Raw genomic sequence first — 9,330 nt, forward strand, 5'->3', positions numbered from 1 at the left:
ATGCTTTATGGCGAAGGCGTATCCTCGCAAGAATATGCCACCCGCTTCAGCCATGAGTACTCCCGTTGCCCTGAGACAGACTATCGGGCAGCCTTCGGCGTCTTCAAGAGTGGTCTTCATGAATCCAACTTCCGCTACCTTGTACATAGCAACCCATGGAACACCTATGCTGAATCGATCAACCTTCACGACTTCAAGATCGCCTCTTGCTTCGCACAGGAGAAGGGGTGGGATCCGCTAAAGAAGGGGAGTCAAACAACAACTCCTTGCCAGGAGGAATTGGAGGAGGCACACTGCTGGTGTCAAAGTTTATATCCAACTCGAGATTAAACCTTGCCACTAATTTTTCCCAGCCAAACTACTCATCCACCATCGCATAAAGCACAGGGTTCTTGAACTTGTTCGAACCCTTGTACTCCTCCACCTCCTCGACACGAGCCACCGCCAGCCCCTCCACCTTCTTCCTCTCACTTCAGCCCTGCCTCCTCCAACAGACGAGACATCTCCTCCAATTCCCTCTCCAACCTCCCCATCTTCAGCTACAATGCATTCCTCTCCCGAATGGCAAATTGAGCTTCGGTAGTGGTGACCTTCGCGGTCTTAGTCCTGGCCAGGGTCAAGTATATATCCCGAAAGGCATGTGGACAAGCAATAATATCATCAGAGAGAGTTAGCTCAAAAACATAAGCAAAAACCAAAATTAACCACGGTCCCAAGATACTTACGTTGGCAGCAGACAGGACTGACTTTTGGACTCGATCGAGAAGTCCATGGCCTTGGTTCGAGCAAGCTCCCCTGCATCCATCTTCACCTCAGTAAGGAAGGCGTTAACAAAGGGCACTTCCTAACGATGCATAGCCAGTGGTCACCTTCTTCTTCTCACAAAAAATAGGCAAAGTCTCAGATCCTCTGTGCTCTGAGAACAGCTTTTCCATACAAAGCGGCAGCCTCTGAGAGGTTCCAAGTCAAATAGTAGTAGCTCTATCCTACCCATGACATCGTGGATGGCTGACTCCATACCCTTCGGCCTCTTCTTAAGCCCCGCCCACCATTGCCATCACGAGGCTACTTCCGACATGACCCTCCGCCCCTTTACCACACTCGCCAACCCTTAGCTCGCCTCTTCAACTTCTGCTTTTATCTTCATCCACCACCACCCTCGTAAACCCTCCACCGTCGTCACTCCCTTCGGTATACCCACCACTGCCATCCACAAAACACAACAGTTAGCCCATACACATATGCCAAAATAAAAGAAGACAACACAACAAAAACAAAACTTACTTTCTTGCAGCAACCCTGACTCCAAAAGAAGTGTTGGCATCACTATGTTCTTCACTTCCCGTCTCTCAGCTGAGACTAGAGTTCTTACTAAATCTATCTCTTCCACCTTTTCCTTCGAGATCGAACTGCACTTTACCGAACCTGCACAAAAACAACAAAGCTATCAATTTCGCAACCTTCGGATGACAAGAATATACATATCAAAACACATACAAACAATGCAAGTTCAAATAGCAAAAGTTATTACCAAAGACCTATAGATTGAAACTGTGGAAGCACGTGTCTGCTAACTCTCCTCCCTGGCCAACACTCTCAGTCACCAAAGGCAAAGAACAACTGATTCCTCCATGTCTTCTGCGATGTTGGTGGCTGCCCTATGAAGTCCCCCCTCTCCTTCGCTTTCGCTTAACTCCGCACTCACCAAAATTACCTGTTGCCTAAATGCAGAGTATAAATGCATGAATTGCTCAAAATATGGCTCCCCTCGCTTGGCCAACAACCACGCTATGTACACCCCATGTAATATGATCCATAAATTTGGGTTGTACTGCCCAGGTCATCATCTACACCTAAGGATGCAATGGTAACCTCAACCCATACTAACACATGGTTGAGAACATCATAACGCAACCCTCGGGTTGATACCTCACCACTTCCATATGCGTTGGCAGCCTCAACCCCACACAATCAGGGATCATATAATCCCCCTTCAACTGCTCCAACTCGTAGATATTCAGCATTGTTCCTCTTCGTAGTGGAACCTCAGAGGAACGCTCACACCGCAAGCCATCATCACCGCCCCATCTGCATGGCTCCCGCCACTTGAACCAACTTCTGGTGCTTGAGTCATACCCAAAACCCGGTCGGCAATGGCCTATAGGGTAGCATAGTTCCTAGGCTTCCCCCAAGCCATACGAGCAAGGGGACTTATGCGACTCGCATGATGACGTCGCACCTTCCGTTTGGCATCCTTCATGTCGAATGCGGAAGGGACCTCACATGATGACGTCACACCTTCCGTTTGGGACAGAGGGTGTCGAGCGCGCAAGGGGTCTCATGCGACTTGCATGATGACATCACATCTTTCGTTTGGCACCCTCCGTGTAGAACACGCAAGGACCTCGCATGATGACGTTACACCTTTCGTTCAGTATCCTTCGTGCCGATCGTGCGAGATGTCACACCTTCAGTTTGCCACCTTTTGTGCCGATGGCGCAAGACGTCACACCTTCCGTCTGCACCTTCCGTGCTAAATTCACAAAGGGACAAGCAACAAGCCGGCTAATGTCACACATTCGATTCAGCACCCATCGTGCCGAATATGCAAATGGACACTCGACTGCCGCATGCATCACGCTTCGACACAACATACCAATATCTTCAGCACCTACTATGCCGAACCTCTAAATAGTTCCAAAAAAAAAAAACCAGATGACATCCCCGTTTTTCTTTGTCTCCCCCTGGGCCGGTTTCATAAGAAAGCCCTTTTGGGAGCCGCCTTCCCAACAAACATGCCTTCTGGCTCCTGAACTTGGAGGTACTAGAGGACATCCTATGGCACCTGTCATACTGGAATGTTTGATTTAATTATTTAATATTTGTACAAGTTTGCAACCCAAAGGCCACTCCTTGATTGTCAACTTTGGGGACTACTGTTTACACCATAATCAACCAAACATATCTGATACTAGACGACTGATACTCAAGTAGACACACAAAGAAGCCCTTAGAAGACAAGTGACATCATCACCTTCTTTGGCCTACCTAAGGAACCCCCCTTCCGAAGTGGTAACCACCTGTTGATGCTCCCAATTACAGAACCTAAGCTCCATGGACACATTCACCTCAGCAATAGTTTGCACAGAGCCCCACATCGAAACTTTGTGCAAAACTCTCATTTTCATTTCCCAATAAATAGGGAACAGTGCCCAAGTAAAAAGGAGTAACTACTTTTCACCTTTACTGTTACTCTGTCCAAATTACTACATATACTTGCTGACTTAAGCATCAGAGAGCCTTTGGCAGGTACCACATAGGTGCCCGAAGACTGACGATTGCTTCTTCCTTATTTTCTTCTACATGACCCTTCTATGCCGAAGGATCATAACCATCTCACCTTGCTGAAGATCCACCACTCCTTCACTTAAGTTGACCCTCCCCAAAAAGAGCATCAACATCTGCTACTGTGGGCTTTATCTTCTTGTATTTGATCCAGAAACATCCAAGACACAGAGCCAGTCGACCAAGAGATTGAATCAGAAAAAGTACAATGCATAATTTAGAGAGAACTATAGCCATAGGAGCAATATAATCAACCCTGAACACCTACTAGGTCATATAGGACCACTGCACCAAACCATGCACCTCCCATGGCTGAATCAAATTCAAATTCTAGTTTTTGAAATGAGCAATGACTTCAATGACCAAAGCTACAATTGACAAACCAAGAAAAGATTTGATGAATTTATACAACCTTCCTCTGCTTTGGGCTCTTCATCACTCATGTTAGCTAAAGCAATGCGTTTGTGGTGGTTGGGAGATAATTGCTGGGTAGGCGAAGGGTGCTGGGAGAGAGAGAGATTTTGGAGTGGAGGGTGGCTGTGGGGGGTGGCACATGGTGGTCATGGGGTGGGAGGGGGGTGTTGGAGGAAGAAGAAATTTGGGGGAAGAGGGGAATAGTTTTAAATTTTTTTTGGGTGAAAGAAATATTTAGATGATGGAGTGTGTGTGTGAGAGAGAGAGAGAGAGAGATAAACCAATTTGCCCTTATATTTAACAGCAACATTGACAGATGGTAACAGTATGACCAATTGACCAAATAATATAGAGTTGATGGACCATTTGAACGAATAATTTAATTGAGGGACCAAAATGTAAATCATGTATAAGTTTGAGGAATATTTGAGTAATTTACTCTTGAAAACTTTAAAATGAATTTTAGCTAGAAAACATATGAAATAAATGTGGTAGACCAAAGTAGCCCAAAAAAGGCCACCAAAAAGAAGGGTGCGGTACATGTGCGGACCAAAGGTCCACATGTCTCACAAGTAAGGCAAATGTTTGTTCTATATATGATAAGCCATAGCACCACACCTCCTTAAGGGTTTCAAGTTAGACATTTAGAAAGAGAGGAAAATATCATAACCTTCCTCCCTATTCTCCCTTGGTCACCCACCTAGCAAAAGAGGAGGCTAGCACCCATCTTCTCCTCAAGGTTCCTTATTTTCCTATTCTCCTCCATCCTTGGTGAAGATTCTTTGGGAAGGCACAACACCATTGTGTCTATTAAGAGAGCAAAGTGAAGAATCAACATCTAAGGGACTAATCCCTCTACTTGAACACTATCCTTGTTTCAAGATTCGTTCCAAGGGTATGTCTCCTTTCTACCATCTGTTTAATATATGATATTAGTGTCAATGATGCAAGTTTTCATAAGCCTAGAAAGATAAGGACCAAAACTGAGACTTGTGTGAATCTCTAGCTTTTATTCTTGCTTCCATTTTATTTGATTTCATATTAGATATGTAAATGCTAGATGATTTATTTTCTCATAGCTTTATGGAATTTTAGAAATCCCTACACAATAAATTCCCTTCAGCACCAAAGGAGATCTCCTCTATTTCACCGCACCAAATGAAAAGGGAGGTGGAGAGGAGATCAACCAAGAGGATAGAGGTGCTAGACTCCCACTTGGTGGACCGATTTTTGGCAAGAAATGGAGGGAGAGAATTCTCACCTTCAACACATATACCTAAAAGCTTAGGAGGCTAAAACCCTAACTTGGAAATGTCATAGTGTGGCTTAAATAGATGAGACACACAATAGGAGAAACATCTCCCCTATGGCCGACCATGGGTAGTGGGAGTTCTGTTAGGTCCCATGAATTTGTGTTGTTATGCAACAATTATTCTTGGGCCCAATGGGTGTTTGGGCATTTTTCCTTTTTCCTTTAATTGATTTAAAGCCCAATACTTTTCTAATGTCAAAGCTAATTCCATAATTATCTTTTAATTATGAATTATAACTTAACCATTAAGTTGGGACGGACGGGATGAAGCCAATAAAGAAAAGACTATAAAAGAAGATAACTCAAATAAAAAAGAATGTGATTCGGGCATAGGTTGCCATGTGACTTTTTGATACTAAAGAGTTCTGTTCCCTTAGATGGGACTCTATTTAACATAACTAAGAGGGTTTGCCGTTGTTAACCGGGAAAATAGTGGGACTTGAAAAGAGGATAGGACGAGATATCCTACGACAAAGAATCAAAATGAGAACCCGAGAAATCAAATTAATTTGGTGAAGATGGTAATTCTCATAGAAGCTTTTTTGTTCTTTTGAGCAACCTTGTTCTTGCTCGTTGCATTTCCTTGAGTGTTCCAAAGCCACCAAGTGGAGTTCACGACTCTTCGCCGACCACTACATGGAGAGATCCATATACCAGTCATGAGCGATAGCGAAGCCTAGAAAGGTCAAGCAGTAGCTTCCAGACGGCGGATGGGAGGGAGGGAGCCTATCACCGCTTATGGCCCGCTTCCTATTTTTTAATCAATTCCTGGTTCACAGGCGAATAAAGCAGCTATCAAGGCTATGCTTGTCAATCGAGTAGGCTCCTTAGTGCTTGCGCTAAGGTAGTTTACTTGCTTACTTGTTAAGGAACAAACTCTTCTTTATGATCCAACTCCATAGTCTTATGCCTCTTATCCTTCAAGTGTTTTCCGGCAGAAAAGGAAAAGGCTTCATCTACACCTTTCAAGGGCCTGATTTGACATCTTTTGTCTTGCGTGTGCCGTCTTGTTAATAGCGAATGAAGTAGAACCAGAATGAAGGGGCGATGATCCACCCACACACATTGGTAGTAGGAGAGGCAGCCACTTGGGGACGCACGTTTTCAGAAGCTTAGATCCCATCATACACAAGAAGTCTTAAACTGCTTTTTCTCTTAAGGCACTTTAGTTTTCGTTCTCTTAGTTTCAAGACAAGAAAAGAGTAAGGAATGTTTCCCCCCTTTGAAAGGGGCCCACCGCCCTCCATTTGGGAACTCTTTTCTATCCTTTTCCCTTGCCGGCTAGAGCCATGGAGCTAAAGGCGGATTCTTTAGTCGCTTATGACTTAGTCCTGACTAAGCCGATTAGACGTAGTGTCGTTTCTGAAACTCCTTCTATCTTCCAACCTAAAGAAATCATGGAAATCCCCTGCTAGCATTGATGGGTACTGGTCATATTGTTCAGCCATTCTATTGATATTCTTCCCTTTATAACTGGACTCGATCTATACCGGACTAATGAGATCTCAATTCAACATTGAGCCTTTCCTTTCTTGTTTCTCCTTTCTATGTAGATGGATTGATTGCGGGTTTCTCCAACTCGATTATCAGTTTCTCCTAGTTTGACTCGGTCAGGAAAAACATCTCCCCTATGGCCGACCATGGGTAGTGGGATATCTCTTGGGCCCCATGAATTTGTGTTGTTATACAACACTTATTCTTGGGCCCAATGGGTCTTTAGGCATTTTTCCTTTTTCCTTTAATTGATTTAAAGCCCAATACTTTTCTAATGTCAAAGCTAGTTCCACAACTAACTTTTAATTATGAATTATAACTTATTCATTAAGTTATCTTATAGTCTAACTAGTTTGACTCGGTCTATTGTATTGGTCAAACATGTTGACTTCGACTTGATCGTTGACCATTGACTAATCTCAAATTTCTTTATGACAGGACCCGCCCCGAATTCCCCCTAGAGATCCATGACGAACCTTGTTGTTCGTCCAACATCTAACCAATGACGAGCCCACTTACTAAAATAACCCTCTTCCCTGAAACAAAGAAGATGAGTCGAGACTTCTACCGAAATTTAGGCAGAGTCTCACCTAAAAAATGAACTTTTCCCCAAATTACAAACACCTGCAAATGAAGCAATAAAAAATCTCAAACGGCTGCACGCACAATTCTAAGCACACATTTTACAACGTAGGCCTCCAGCCTCAAATTCAACCCTACATGGACAATATCAGAGCAATCTAAGATATTATTTACTTTACACAACCCAAGTAGTTTTCGAAAAGAAATAAACAAGAAGATAGACAAGGAAGTCGATGCATGGGAAGAGAGAGACTTGGCTTGGTTGCGCTCATGTCAAGTTACAGCATAGGGGGCGCAAAACAAAAATTGTGAGTAGACAAAAAGAAAGTTTGAACATAATAATAATTGAACATAATAACCCCATGTTTTAAGAAAACGATGTAAAACCATGCAATGAAACCCATTATTATAGTATACTTGAATTTTGAAATCATTGTAATCCCATAAACCAGATATAACATATAATACAATGATCAAACTGGACCTTTTTCCCTTTAACCAACCTCTTTCCGAGACATATGCTTGTAAAAACACAACATGCAAAGAAAGATCCTTATAAATATATAAGTATAAAAATATATGACTCCATATATATATATATATACGTATACGTACTCACTACACCATTATTAAGTACCGGGAAAACAATCCAATCAGGAGATTGTTTGGCTAGACCACGGATTAGCATCACATTACCCCGTGACTAGGGTTGAGCAGTCCAACCGGAAGACTATTGCTCTGCAGCACACATGTCGGCAACACATCGTACATATGGCTGAAACAAGTCTATGTGTGCAAACTACCCGTCAAGGGCCTATGGCACACCCTACCAAGGGTGTCCGATATCCTTCCATACACCGACAACACATCGCACATATGGGTAACATTCGTATCCAAGTATCAGTATCCAAGGGGTGGTACATGTCATGGTGCAATCTAAACTCCAATATACTAAATTCCACTTCCCAATTCCATTACCAAAAACATATCCGAAATCCAAATGTTCCAATTCACCCAAACTAAGATACATAGACATCCTGACAACATCATTATCCAAAACTCAATATCCATAAATTTTATATATAATATAGGTACCAAGCTCTCATAAGCATTATAAAACCAATAACCAAAATAATCAATTTCTCAAACAAACCCATATATGCATGTAAGTCCATCATTTGAAAATAATGATCATTTTTAAAAAACAAAGTCCACTCACTAAAAGTCCAAAGCTGCATGACCTGGCGAGGGTCTCACCCGTTGAGTACGTTGAGCCTGAGTACCTATTTGAAAGAACATGAGGACTTAATCAATAAAAGTGTCCAATCATGAACTTCCACTCAAAATCCTAAATCTCAGGACTCAAAGTGTGTGCATGACATTTAGGGAGTTCCTAGGGCCAACCTAGTACTTTTTGAAGGATGAGACGACTTTGGAAGACTCACGGTCAACCAAGTGGTCAAACTTTCCATATTAGTCAACCGGGCCCACTCGGCCACAACCTCCGATTTTTGATCCGAAAGTTCCTATAGGTCCAATAAAGTCTACTAAACAAGTCCCGAAGGTTTGGTTTCAATCGAGCGGTCAGATCAAAGCCAATGTACAATAGGATGGCGATCGGTTCGCCTAACCCTAAATAACAAGTTCAGAGTATCCAAGACTCTGATTCTTGATCAACAAGTTCTTATAGGATCCTAGAGGTACGAGGAATAACATAATTGAAAATGGAACCAATCGAACCCGGATATGGCATAATAGGAGCAATATCCGTTTGATAGTCAAATAGTAACCAAACCCTAATCCGAGCATATTGTCGTGCTCGGGACGACGTGGAGAGTATTTTAGAACTAACAGGCAGCCACAAGGTTGCCCGGGTTTGATCGTGACATTCCTATAAGTTCACAATTCTACTTAACTTTGGAACAATTCAACAATCCACAAAACCCCAAGAATTTAACCTCTAAAATATATTTCCAGAAATCAAACATCTTAAATATTTACCTCACTCCTCTGAATTGGTCTGAAATCCTCAATTCATCTCCCAAGGAGAACAACCACCAAAACAGCACTTGGAAACAAAGAAGCTTGTTTCAGTTTGTACCACTTCCAAGAGGGCTAAACATGTTGGATGAGTACGAACTTTGGATATGTTGTAGATTACATAATTCTCAACAACTTTCGTT

Source organism: Prunus mume, linkage group LG5 (genome assembly GCF_029339155.1).
Source record: "Prunus mume cultivar Tortuosa linkage group LG5, ASM2933915v1, whole genome shotgun sequence".
Taxonomy (NCBI): Eukaryota; Viridiplantae; Streptophyta; class Magnoliopsida; order Rosales; family Rosaceae; genus Prunus; species Prunus mume.